Raw genomic sequence first — 8,750 nt, 5'->3', positions numbered from 1 at the left:
GTGCAACAGTAGTGAAAGTGTTGTATAGCGTAGGGGTAAAAATTACTATTCCAACTCCAGAGAGTGCAACAGTAGGGAATGTGTTGGATAGCGTAGGGGTAACAATTACTATTCCAACTCCAGAGAGTGCAACAGTAGGGAAAGTGTTTGATAGCGTAGACATTAAAAATAACATACTTATAAATACATTTATATTTTAAAATATTAAAAAATATTATTTATTAAATAAATCTAAACTATTTACAAATACCAATAAATCATTATTTTAATGATTTAAATGCACTGAATTAAGTAGGCAAGCAGGGCAGAAGAAAAACTAGAATGCAGCCCGCCCGGACATAAAATGGCAGAAGTAATGTGATCAGAACCTCTGCCCTCCCTACAATTGGCACTAAATACCGCAGCGGACAGGAGCAAGAGACAAGAACGTGTTGAAACACAACAAGTAAAGAACATTTTAATAAATATTTAAAAATGCTAAAAACAAGAGTTTAAAAGAATTAAAAACCTAGCAGAATTGTCCTATAGTGGAGGAACGTAGGCAGAGCGGCGTCAGCAGACCTTGCCACTGTCCACTACACGTCCAAACCTGCATTATCTTAAGTAGGCAAGCAGGGCGAACAAAAAAACTAGCCAGCCAGAAATAATATGGAGGAAGCAATGTGATCAGAACATATGCCCTCCACGCAATCGCCGATGAAGCCGTGGTGGACCAGAGCAAGAGGCAAGGAGAGAGCCTCAAAACACAACATGTAAGAAAGTATTTAAAAACGGTAAAAACAAAGGAAGAGTTTTAAATAATCAAAAACCTAGCAGAAGGGTCCTATCATGGAGGAACATAGGCAGAGCGCCTCAGCAGACCTTGCCCCGTTCCTAGCCCTGATAGGTTGTTTTCCTACAAGCTAGAGATGGATGGTTTGCAAAAGTGGGGTCCATATAACCTGTCACACCTTAGAGGTGGTGCAAGCTGAGTGTGGGCACACCTCTTCCTCTAACCACTTTTCCCACCTTTCCTCTTGCCTAAAAGGGAGCTTGCGAGGGGGGGTTGGCGTCCTCCACCATCTGGAGATGCCTTGGTTTCATTTCAAAAGTGGCTTCACCTTTGAATCTTCTCTCCTGCACTGGGGCGTGTGAAGCACCCATGCCCAGAGCAGACTTTGTTCCTGGCCTCTGAGAGCCCTGGCCCTCACACCAGGAGTTCAGAAACATGACTGATGGTAGCACGCTGCCTGTAACTAGACAGAAACAACACCATTGCTTAGCAGGTTTTCAAGGACCCTCTAAGGGGTCTCCTGTGTGCTTTTACTAATAAATCCAACACTGGAATGAGTGAACATTTGGTAAGATGAGAATTCTGGTACGAAACTTCTTAGGGTACAGTAAAGCCATCATGGATCTAGGAATTGTGTAATAACAAGCATACAGCCCATGTACTCTCTATGTATTCCCTATGCACTTAAAATATCCAAGAATGGACTTGATATTGTAGGGTCAATTCACTCATGCATATATGTCCACATATGGGCTATAGTTCATCCTGCCTTAGGCCTGTAAGACCTGCAGTAGGGGTGACTTACCTATACCTCATGCAGGTATGGTAGCATGGCACTGTGTGCCATGTTGACTCTTCGTTTTCTTCTGCACCAAGACACGCAGCTTGCAATGGTAGTGTGTATGGTATTGGAGAGGGGTCCTTGGAGTGGCACAATTGCAGTTGTAGCCCCAGAGTACCCTCTTCAGTCCCAATGCCCTAGGTACAAGGGGTACCATTTGCTAGGGACTTGCAGGGAGGGCTGAAGTTGTGCCAATCCAGGTCCAGTATGGGAAAGAGATCTGGCACTGGGAACCTCGTTAGCAAGGACCCGGTGCACTTACGATTCGAAATCAAAAAGTGGGAGCTAACCATTTAAAAAAGGCACTTTCCTGCAATTCCAGACTTCAATTTTTTTTCCATTACTTTTGGCTATTTGAACTCCTACTTTGAGAATTTTATTAAACCTCTCTACTAACCCATTGGTTTCTGGATGAGATAGACCACACTTTGGATGTTCAGACCCTTTGTTGACCCAACATTCTTGCAGTTTCTTGGATCAGAACTGGACTCTGTTGTCAGTGAGCATCGAGTTGGAGAAACAATCCCTCCTGAACAACTCATCTAAAATCTTTGACACTGTAGGTACTGATATACTCAATATACTTTATTTCAGGCCATTTTGCGAAAAGATCTACCAAGAATATTGCATATGGAAACATTGATTCAAAAGTCAGAGGATCCACAGTATCCATTGCCACTTCTGCCCAAGGCCTATCAGGGAGCTTGGGGCCTTTCACAGGGAGTTTCCTTGTATGACAACAAGTTTTCACTATTACAGCACAGAAAACACTCCCTTACTATTCTTCTTTCACAATTCACAACCAAAATGATGTCACACCCTCCCAGGCATTCCTCCCCACATTCCAAGCCATTATTTTTCATGTCTTTTACTCAAAACACAATCTGATCTCTCTTTAGCGCCCCTTTTCCATTCTTCTTCTTCTGATAATATGCCCTGTGTATCAGCACAGACTTTTTTCAAAACCCATTGCACATCCTCTAGCTTTCCTTCACTTCCATTTTCATATCTACCTTCTTCCACTAACCTGGACACGCAATTAGTGGCTTTGATCGTTATCTCTGGAATGTATTCTACTTCAAATGTAAATTCTTGTATATTGAGCACCCAACGTCTTATTCAACTGGAAATAGGATCTAAACCCTTTGTTGTGAAGAGTTTTCTTAATGGTTTGTAGTCAATCCCCACTTAGAGTTGCATACTCCACAGAAAACTATTGAACTCATTAAAAGCTTAGTGTACTGCTAATGTCTCCTTCTCTATAACTGAATATGTATTGCCTGACCGCCTGACCCATGAAGTGCTCTAGAGGGGAAAGCTATGGTCATTTTCGATTTATCCCTGACTCACTTGATTGCATGAGTAATGCCCTTTGACCTTTAGAACTGGCACTCAAATATTACCTTGCTTTTTAGCAGACTCTTCATATTAAATATCCTCTTGGGCAAGTTTTTATTGAATTTGCTATCAAATTCAACCAAACTTACGATGTAGCACAGTTGTTCTTTATTCTTAGGTGTAGATAACTTATTGATGGTGCCAATCAGTCCTTTTTTAGTTTTAACACCCACAGCCATCACTCAATGTTCAGATAGTCAATTGAATTTCATTACAGATTAACCTGCACTTTTGTGATTCCAGCATTTCTCCATACACCATGAATTTCTTAAATACTAATCTCACTCTTTTATCATGCTCATTCCTATCACTCCAACAGGCAAGTACATCATCCTGATAAAAGAGTACCCCTCCCTGGATTTACTCCTGCATGGATGGCATGCCCTCTAGAAATCAGAGAACATGAAAACTAATCCAAAGGGCATGCATTTGAATTTCTAGGCACCCATGGGTGTGATAAAAGCTGTAACATCCAAGGAATCTGGGGGTAGCCTTACTTGGTGGTGGGCTGATGCTAACTTCAGCGTGGAGAAAACTTTGGTACCAGTAAACTTGGCCATAATTTCTGAAATATTGGGCCCAGAAAATATATCCACCAACACTATTTTATTTAAAGCTTTTTAATCGGCGCATAGCCATGTTATGTCATCAGCCTTGTGAGCTACAACAATAGGGGCAAGACACTCGGTTGCCTCAACTGGTTCTAATATTGCAGAGGCTCAAAATCTTTCCAGTTCTAATTTGACATAGTCGCTTATAGCGAATTATAGTTTGCTCGCTCTTGATACTATAGGGATCGCTCCCTCTTTCAACTGGATCTTGTATATGTATGTATTACGACACCCTAGTTCTTTCCTAAAATCTCTGGGAAATCTTTTTCAAATAATACATGATCTTTCACCATTTGTAGCTGGACTTAGGGACAAGCAATCTGATCCAAATACACCCCCGAATCTTTGTGTATAGTCTTCCAATACGTTGTCCATTCTGTTTTAACCACAGATTTTGCCCATACCAAATCTGCCTTTGTACTCAATATCTTCCTGAAAATAACTACTCATATTTATAGGCTAACCTCCATAACCTCCTGGCCGAATGTTGATTTTGTTCAGACCTATTCCCCACCATAGTCTCTTCAATGTTCAGAAAGGATGGTTAGACGTAAACAAAACCAAACATTACTTTTACCTCAGTGCCTCAATATTTTTCAGATTCTTGGGATTAACAGAGTCCTGTGTTCCCCTTCTGACGTACAGTTGATCCCGAATCTCAGACACTGCTTTGATATTTTTCATTTCATATTTGCCACTCCTGCAACAAACCATGTAGTGTACTGTCCTCCCCCACCTACTGCATGTTGTTTCCAAAGCAGGACAACATTTTACATTGGCCAAATGATCCAACTGTCCACACCCTAAACACTGACATTTGAAAATGCTTTCTGTTTCTCTCTCATACCCTTCTCCTTTATGGAATTTTCACATTCATTACCATATGATTCTCTCTTGATGTCCTTCTTGATTTCCTTCACACACAACATAATTTGTTCAATCTTTTTAGCAACGAAAAGAACTTCCCCAAGTAGAGGATTGACCTTTATACATATTTCCTCTCTTGCCCTTTCAATATTACAGGAGGGAAGGAATTGGTATATTATGCACTCATCACATAACCCTCCTAGTTGGCATGTGGCTGCCAATTTCCTGTGTGTTGAAATAAACTCTTCTAAGGTTCACACCCTCCTGTTGTGTTCTTTTTCCAAAATTGTCCCATTCCAAGATTGTAAAAGTTCTGTGTTGAGAACTTCGCACGCTTTCAGACCTTGGGATTCCTACCAATCTAGCTCAGGGAGATGTTCTGGCACTTCCTGCCCTTTGCACCCAAACAATGTAAGAGGAATGTCAATTTCCTTTCTAAACCTCATTTTAGATCACATACAAATGCATACTTCTGTGGCACTTTTATCCATCTTGATCGATCACCAGGCTGGGAAGGGAAAATCAGTGGTGGAACAAAGTTTTGCATAGCCTTCTGTAAAATAATAATAACTAGCACTATGAACTAGTACATATGATGAGAGGCTGGCCTGGTATATGATGTACGCTTATGTAAGTGGACACCTTGCACCAGTCCAGACAACCCTTATGGTGATTTAAGAGGTCTTAGACAAACTTAGTAAGCTCTCTAAGTGGTAGCTGTGGAGAGCAGCCTTCAGGCTTAGTCCAGAAGGAGTGTTAAGCAGCTTGTTTACCAGAATGCGATTTTATAGTATAGATTAAGTGAAAAGAACCACACCATGGGACATATTATCAAGGGAAACATTGCCGCTTTTTCGCACATTTCGCAGAAAAACCTTCAATTTTTTATTACCCTAGTCACAAGGACACGCTAATAAGCGTTAGCGCGTGTTTTCTTGCGACTTTGCATGTTAGTGATCAATATCACTAATGACATGCAAAGTAGCCGTTCCTGAGCACAACAACATGGGAATTCTCACTAACACGGCTTCAGGATATTTACAAGCCATGTAGCAGACCCGCAAAGCAATAAAAATAACCGCGCTAACCGCGGTTATCGCAGGAATGTAACGCCTGCTTTTCAAATTCAGCTTTATTGGGTTTTTTTTTTAAATAAAAATCATAAAAGCACAGTCAAGAAAACACAACCACTTATATTACAGGGTAAATTCAATAGATATATATCAGGCAAACAAGAATTACACAACTTATATCTTTACATTGTATTCCTGTACCTAATAACACTTTTTAAAAGTAAGGAAATAGCCATTATAATCAACTGGTTTTCTAAAGATTGTAACTGCAGGTAAGCTATTCTGCATTGTCCTAAATCCATTCTCTTCAAAATTGGTATTAAAAATCTTTTTCCTAGGAAATTTATAATATGTGCAAAATAAAATACTATACATTGTGGTTTGGGTTGAAATGTCATCACACGGACATAGGAGTAGGTTTGTCGACCAGTCTTTTACTTCTGGAAAGGTAATCAAACTATGGAGAGTCCCAAAATGAAAGCGGTTAAAAACATGCGAACAAAGCTTCCCTGTACCTGTTTCAAATAGAGTTGTATACCTGGGCGTATTGTCATCAGATGGATATCCATGACGTTTTTTTAAATCTCTTTCTTTAAGCCATCGCTTATTCTCTAGGTAAGTCAAAGAATCTGTTTTTAAAGTTTTTCTAGGGATTGTTTCCATGGTCTCTGGTGTTTCAAATAATTCAGGATGGTCGATTTCATTCGCCATTTATTTAATATAACCAAGCCAAGGTATAGTAGCAAACCTATCGAGTTTCAAACAATCCATAATGACATCACAATTAAAACCAGTCTCAGTTGATACCCAAACCTTGTGCCAAAGTAAAAGAGGGTTAATTCTACTGATATCAGTAAAAAAAGGCAGACCAAGTTTTGAATGATAATTAAGATTAGCAGATGAGCTAGGTACTGCTAGCAGATAACGCGTAAATGCATTTTCACAGCATTGTAGATGTTGAACATCCACGAATCCCCATATACCTGCCCCGTTCATAGCTGTTGATGGACATTTGGATTTATAAATATAGTAACTCTGGGACAGGTCAACAGCCTAGTTTCCTAGAAACATTAATCACTGCCCCCACTGCTCTGGAAAACAATAATTTTCTCACCTGAATAGTGGCAGACCAAGACCCTGTCCGATCAAAGTTAATCCCCAGATAGGAGAATTTAATAAAATATGTCACATTTTTTTCCTTTTATTTCCACAATTCATTGTGTAAGTCTTACTGATATTCACATTCAGACCCCTATCTTGCATAAAATTAACAAAATTAGGGACAGTTCTCTGCAACCCTATTTGCGCCTGCGCCATTATAACCGCGTCGTCCGCATAAAGTAAAATGGGGACAGGTGTATTTTTAATGATCAGATAGTTCTGCTGGTGTTCAATCAAATATTGGCTAAGACTAATAATATATAATGAGAAAAGAAAAGAGGCAAGTGCACAGCCTTGCCTCACTCCCTTTCCCATTTGAAACTTAGCTGAACACTGCCCCTGCCTCCCAAATCAAACCCTGCCCCTGCCTCCCTGTACAATTTATAAATAGAAGCAAAGGTAGATCAACTTCATCTCCTTAAGATCACCCCATAACTGTTCATGATTTATGCAGTCAAGAGCTAAACTAAGGTCAACGAATGACAACAATAGTTTACCCTCCTTTGCTAATGTATATTTACTTATAATCAGGGTTACATAGAGTCCTTGCTTTATTGTGCCAAGCCCCGCTCGGAACCCATATTGCAGATTAGATAACACTCCTGTCTCATCGGCCCATAATTGTAGTTTATTTAAAATTACCCTCTCTACTACTTTCAAGAGTGAATCTAATAGAGAAATTTGACGATACCACCTTAGTTAGTTTCTATCTCCATTTTTTAAAATGGGATCACTATTGCGTCCGGCCATGTGGGAAAAAAAATTGTGTCGACTACATCTAGCTAAAACATTAGTTAAAAGTGGGGCCCACAGCTCAATATTAGTTTTATATACATCCACAGGGACGCCATCCGGCACCGGTGCTTTATCAGATGTGCTCTCATTTATGGCCATAGTTACTTCCTCTAAAGAAAAAAGAAAATACTGTAGTCTGTACACTATCATCTGTTGCCGTAACTACTAGTGATACCTCATCATATCTGTTGGTCTCAACATTATAGAGACCAGTAAAGTACTGGACCCATTTGTCCTCAGTAATGGCAATATACACAATGTCAGTATCCCTATCCCTAGCAGAAAAAAATGTGCATTAACTGCTCTCCAAAAGCTATTATTATCTTTCCTTAAACATGCCTGGTGTAGAGTCTGCCATGCTTCCAATCTTAATTGTAACTTTTGCATTTTTATTGCCTGCCGATATGTAATTCTAGCCTGTCTTATTTCCTCCCTATTTCTAATTTGCCTATGTAATACTTTCTTCAAGTGGAAGTGTGCCTTACTACATTCCCCATCAAACCAGCCCAGTGTATTGTGCAGTCCCCGTTTCTGCTCCCTAATTAATCATTCCTGTACCTCTCTGATAATTTTAAGGAAGGCATTTAGAACATCTTCGTCATACCTTTCCTCGGAGAGACGAGCTTCAAGATCTTCCCTGGACCTTTTTACAAGTTGCTTAATGAAAACAATGGGATCCACTTTTGACCAATTCAAAGAGTACCCATTTGTGCTGGGAAGATTGATATTTAAATTATAGTGTAAACCCTTATTCTTCTTAGTTCTATCAGAACTATCTAGATCGAAAACAATACTGATTGGAAAATGATCACTCAATAAAATACCATGGGTTTCAAAAGTACAGACATTTCTTGAATACGTATTTGGCACCAGAACAAAGTCAATAATTGAATTACAACCTCTACAATTGAAGCTAGGCTCAAAAGGTACTAAGGGAGTAAACAACTCGTTGGCATATCTCAAGTCAAACTGAAAAACTATTTCATGTAATCAATCCCCCAGTGTTATATGTGTAAAATGGGCCAGCATATCTTCTTTATCTTTTCCTAGGCCACAAATACCCCTTTTGACTATGTTGGTACAAGAAGCAATTATAATCACCCCCCCTCCATATAATACAATTCTTGTCTTCTAAATTACTCAATGCTTGATGTAAATTAATTACTAGGATCTGGTAATAATCAGTCTCAATTGTAAGTTTCAAGCTGGTCACCCCCACAGGGTTAGAGACA

The sequence above is a fragment of the Lissotriton vulgaris genome, chromosome 6, assembly GCF_964263255.1.
Source record: "Lissotriton vulgaris chromosome 6, aLisVul1.2, whole genome shotgun sequence".
In the NCBI taxonomy this organism is placed as follows: Eukaryota; Metazoa; Chordata; class Amphibia; order Caudata; family Salamandridae; genus Lissotriton; species Lissotriton vulgaris.
Note: the sequence above shows the minus strand (reverse complement) of the source record.